This window comes from Olea europaea, chromosome 18 (assembly GCF_002742605.1).
Source record: "Olea europaea var. sylvestris chromosome 18, O_europaea_v1, whole genome shotgun sequence".
Classification (NCBI taxonomy): Eukaryota; Viridiplantae; Streptophyta; class Magnoliopsida; order Lamiales; family Oleaceae; genus Olea; species Olea europaea.
The window spans coordinates 14,972,071-14,978,145 of record NC_036254.1 but is presented as its reverse complement, the minus strand read 5'-3'; positions in this window follow the sequence as shown (position 1 = coordinate 14,978,145).

Below are 6,075 nucleotides of genomic sequence, written 5' to 3'. Positions count from 1 at the left end.
CTACGTTCTGACCATTAATTTGAAGTTCATACTACCTTCGATGGATTGGTAGGATAATTTATATTATTCTGATTGATGTAAGGATAACACATAATTTTTTGCACATTATGTATTCATACACTCATATGGGATGGCGTTCACTCGAATAAAATATTCGAGTGGGCTTCATCCCATGTGAGTGTATGGATACATAATGTGCAAAAAATTATGTACAAGTGCTATCATTACATTTATTCGAGTGGGCTTCATCTCATGTGAGTATGAGACACCTTGATGTAAAAAAAATTATATGCACCAAACAAAACCTTTAATGTAAATATTCGAGCAGGTTTCACCCCATGTGAGTGTGGAACATTTCAATGTACACAAAAATTATGTACACCAAACAAAGCCATTTGATGTAATTGAATGAACGGGATTAATTCAAAATGATAGAAGAACCTAGCAACAAAAGAGCCCTGAAAATAAGGGATAATGTCACTCGATTGGTGAAAGGGATGTCGAATATAATTTTCTTATCATCTTTGTCTTTTTTGTTTATGCATTTTTGTCAAGAAATGAGAAAGTAGCTTGTTTTGTAGTAAAAATTGAATTATCAAATAATTGGATAATGTGAATTAAGCATTGGGGTGTCATCATAAATGGGGTTGGGTCTGCTTGCACTTCACTACCTAGCGACTTACCAACAACTAAGCACAATGTACAATTATTAGCGTCATAAAGTTATTCTCTCCCATTTTTGTAGGGGACAACTGCAAATTGACCTCTGTGCATTAAAGTTGGAACAACGCACAAAATTAGAAACATTATGAATTGTCAGTAATTAAGTAACAACTGTGCAGTTAAATTACGAATAAATTAGGAACAAAATTCATGCTCAATTCAATATCTAAGGCCCACTTGAAATTTGTAGAAGAGAAGGGTACACTTTTCACGAGATTCCAAGAATAAAATGTCTGAATCATCACTCAGTAGCTATTTTTGAGTGTTTCATTATATCCAAATAGATACACTATGCTTACAGGAAATTGTGAAACAGGTCCCTATCAGGCAAGAAACAAGTGGAGGTGGGCCTCACATTTAAAAAAATAAATAATATATATATATATATATATATATATATATATATATATATATACATATATACACACACACACGTGAGGGCGGCCCCCAAATAGTGTGAAACACTGCACCTGTAAGTGCAGTGTTTTTCTATCCATATCTTGACCATGGACGATTAACACATTTTGATTATGATGATTAAATCATTTTGGCAAGTGAAAATAAAATTTGGGTCGAATTTGAGATTTTTTTGACCGGAGCCGAATTCTAAAATTTGGCCTCAAATTATATTGTGCAATCAATTTTATTTTTTAGGAAAAAAATATAACTACCAAAGCTTTAAATATGCACTTTCAAACTCGATAAATTCATGAAATTCTTTCAAAAATTCGGGTGGAATTAATTAAATCTGTAATTAATTAATTAATTAGGTAATTAATAGTTAAGATCATAATAATATACAATTTATAATCGCAATTACATGCTAACCACAATTAGAAAACATTACAGTAACAAACACATAAAATGTGGCTTACAATTGCTAATTTAGATATAAATCGTATATTTTTATAGGACCAAATTTATTTATCAATTAGAAATTATCAAATTGATTGGTCAACTTATTTATGGATTACAAAGACACAAGTTGAGGTTTACAATTATAATTTTACAAATTATACATTTTTCATTCACATATTAGTTATTGGTCACAAATTACCCATTTTATGAATTGCAATTACCCACCATTATCTAATAATTGGTCACAATTGCTTTTCATCCACCATCCTTCTACCGCCACCGACACCACCCAAAACATCACCATCACAGTTGTACCCAAACGCTGTTGCCACATCACTGTAGCCGCCGTCACCACCACCACCATCACCACGCCATGACCAACACGATGTCGATCTATAAATCCACCGCACCACCACCTCCCAAGTATATGCATCCACCTCACCGTCACTATCAACCACCACCACCACATCACCTACACATATCTATACACCGCCAAAATCAACAAGCATATTCGCATAGAGATTTAAAGAGGCAAGTATCCCAATGCACTTTATTAGACCCCTTTTGGTCAGATTTTAGTGCAAGACCACCACCAGTGAACTCAAAAGACTCAAAAACCCCAGAGGTGAAGCCGTCAGCCTCCAATTTGATCAAAAATTTTGAGAGAATAATTTGTAGAGATAACTCAACCGTGATATTTGAAATTGAGCCTTGATGGGGGTGGCTAGGTTGTGGTGGCAGGGGGTAATAATAATAATAATAATAATAATAATAATAATAATAATAATAATAATAATAATAATAATAATAATTCAAGCCCTTGTGTTAAGTTGAGTCGGTCTTTCCCCTTTTTCGTGCAACTATCCAAGTTAGAACGCATGCCCCAGGCACCCTAATTAACCAACTGGTCTCTCTTGTCATTAGCTCTAATCTACTCAAAGGGAAACTAGAGAAATTTGGTATGTCAATGTCTTTGTCAGTCATTGATAAGTTGAAAATCATAAACTGCTGTATAGGAATTTTCTTTTATCAACCCCTATTCTTGAAGTGAACTCTAGTCGCTCTCTTTGTTAAATTCCTTTTAGCAAGAATCATGTGAAAGCTATCTCATATTATTATTATTAAAAATTTGAATTACACATGATTTTTTAATTAAAAAATAAGTCTTATACCTGATTTTTGAAGTTGGAAGTTAAAAAACAATGTATGGGTGTTATTTCCACATTTTCTTTTTTGGGGAAATCATAGTTATCCATACATAATTATGAAAATAATGCAAATGATTTCTTTTTCCTTTTTTTTTTTTTTATACATTTGCAAATAATTTGTCATAACCGAAATATTTGCACTCTCCATTCATGTAAACAACCTCTATTTTCGACTCATGGTGAGAGGTTGCAAAATGCAAATGTCGTAATCGAAAAAGTTTCAAAATATTGATTGAAGTAAAATTTTAACATCGTCTAAGAGTCTATGACAGAGGTTGTTCAAGTAATTTGGGGACCTTAGTCAAAAGGTCAATGAAGCCTTTTCGAAAATAATAATAATTAAAAAAACTAATGGAGGAAATGATCTGTAACGCAACAATCCCAAAATTTTATAGAGTTTCACAATGACAATAGTTTAATTACTTTCAAAGGAAAATAACATGATTCAACATATCTCAGTTAGTTCATGTGATTGTTTCTAATGGCATCCATCAACTTCATGCATCTCTACAATACAAAGCATATACGCATGAGCAATAATATCCAGTAGATATTTTGGTGCATGACATGTGCATCTACTCACGCATAGGGCTAGAATCTTCTTTATAATCTAACAGATGAATTCAAATATTATTGTGGTCAATAACAAATTTGCCACCGCAAGTGTCTTTGACATCACATAATCCATTCAAGATCCCATAGTGCATCCATCAGCTCTTCCCAATGGCTCTTGGCAGGGGCGAATCCAAGAGTTTGAGTCAGCACGGGCGGCCGTTGACCATTTACCGTCGATCGCAATAAAATATTAAGAGTTCGTTTAATACCCTTTTTTTATTTTTATTTTTTGTAAAAAATGCATTTTTGAACAGTGATTTAAAGGAGAAAGTGTTGCTACAAATAAAGAAAATTTTTGAATTTGCGAAAAATATTATTTTATTGAAGAATGAGTGATGAAAATAAAAGAGAAAAATGTATTTTGAAAAAAATAAAAATCGAATAAGGCCTAAAGTTTAAATATAACAATTATTTTGTTCAAATTGAACATATATAATTTTGTTATCAGAATAAACATGACTCATCAAATGACATTATTGCCAAGTTTTGTATAATTAAAAGGAAGAGCGCGAATTCTAGTATTTACAATTGAATTTGGCTTAAACCAGTTAAAACCTAATAAATATTTTTTGGTCAAATACCCGGCACAAACTAAGAAGTACCACAATGGCTAGGTTGGTAACTACTTTTGCATGGGTGTACAGGTTCGAATCCTTTTGTCTCCATCATTACAAAAATTTTGGTAAATTTTGTAGAATAAGAATAATGCACCAAAATCCTTAAGTGGGAGATTCGAACCTTAGAAATTAAATATAAATATCCAACCTCCAACCAGCTGGGCTACAAGGAGTATTGATAACAAAGGCGACTTCCAGTAATATATTGTAAAACTTTAAGCTGTTGCCAACAAAAAAAAATTTCCCCTGGCGGATCCAGCACGCGCGGCCGCGCCTGCTCGTCGGGTGCTGGATCCGCGCCTGGCTCTTGGCATTGTTTACATACCCAAATAGCCTATCCTTGGCTACCCTAAGTGACCATCGAAACGTCTCAATCTAGTATGTCTATCTAAACACAAATAGTACAATACAACTTAAAGAGATTCCACTCATCATCCACATGTCCACATCGGATAACATTATAATAAATGAATGTAATCTGAGCATACCACCTACTCAATCATCATTACGCTATCATCAAAGATAAGTCACATAAAAATGTCATATAACATAATAGGGAACAACATAACACAATGCTTTGTACCGTAATTGGGATCTTTGATATTTACCTAAATTTGTTGAATCGAGGATAACACTTGAATGTTTTGAGTACTCACAAGTTAATTACCATATTACTACTTACCTGGATCGACATAGAGGTTAATCATGGTTTTAAATATTTAAAATAGAATTTTCGAGTTTTATAGGGAATTGGGTGTTATCACTAGGGGACACCCTAGAGCAAAGGGCGTCGACACTCCTACTCATAGATGTAGGTTGAATGTTGTCGACACCTTATCTTTGATGTCAATGGGTACCTCAAGTTTTCACTCACATGGGTACCCCATGATAAGTATACATATTACACTTCTCTTGACCATCAAAAGTAGCGTTTGAAAGTGATTATTACGAGTTTGATACTTCATTAAGCTTCTTTATTATTATTTTAAGAGAACATCTGGTATTGGATGAGAACAAACGACAAAAAGGAACAATAATTGATAAAATAAATATTGAAGTTCACATATTTTGGAAGTCGTGGATCAAGGAGTCAAGTTTGGAAGTTGAAGGACCTCAATTACAATATTTAAGAAAAGAAAAATAAAGAACTAATTGCAATCATATTCCCAAATTTTCAAAAAATTACAAATCATTCATTATATTATTATCTTGACCTACAACTTTTTGTGCACGTCCAAAAATAAACATTCAAATTTCGAGTCTTTAACATTTTTAGTGAAATTTTAACCTATAAATACATATTTACCCTGAATCTATAAAACTTGACTTCTGATTTACAAAGCAAGAGGTCAAGATAAGAATATAATGACCAATTTGCAATTTTTTTAAAATTTAGTTTTTTATTTTTTTCATTTCATTTTTTTTGTGTTTTATTTAAATAGGAAGGTAAAATTGTCAAAAATAGATGAAAAGGACTTTCTACGTAATAAAAAGTATAAATAGGGGCAAAAATGTCAAAAAAATGAAAGGTATGAATGTTTCCCACAATGACATTGAAATGTAGGAATGCTTTGTGCTATTTACCCCTTTATTTTTTAGTTTTAATAATTTATCAATTTTTTAGTTTTTGAAATTTTTTTTCCTGAATTTTATTTAAACCCTTATTTCCCATCTTTCAAATGTTTTTTACATTTGCACTAAAAACACTCGCAACGTTAAAAATATTTTTTGAGTTTTATATAATAAGTTTAGCCTTATTTTTAAAAATACATTTCAAAAACACTATACTAAACAAATTACAAAACTAAAAACTGAAAATAGTTTGAAAACAACAAATCAAATGCATCCTAAGTTGTTAAGAACTACAATTGGCTAGGTTTGTCGTGGTATACTTCTCTCTCCTAATCTCTTTTAATGAATCGAGTGACTTTTATGAACTTGCATCTATTTAAGTTTATGCAAGACATGTACTAAGTACACAAGTTGTCCGTCCTTCTCAAACAACCCATATCCACTTGGTGGTATATATATATATATATATATATATATATATA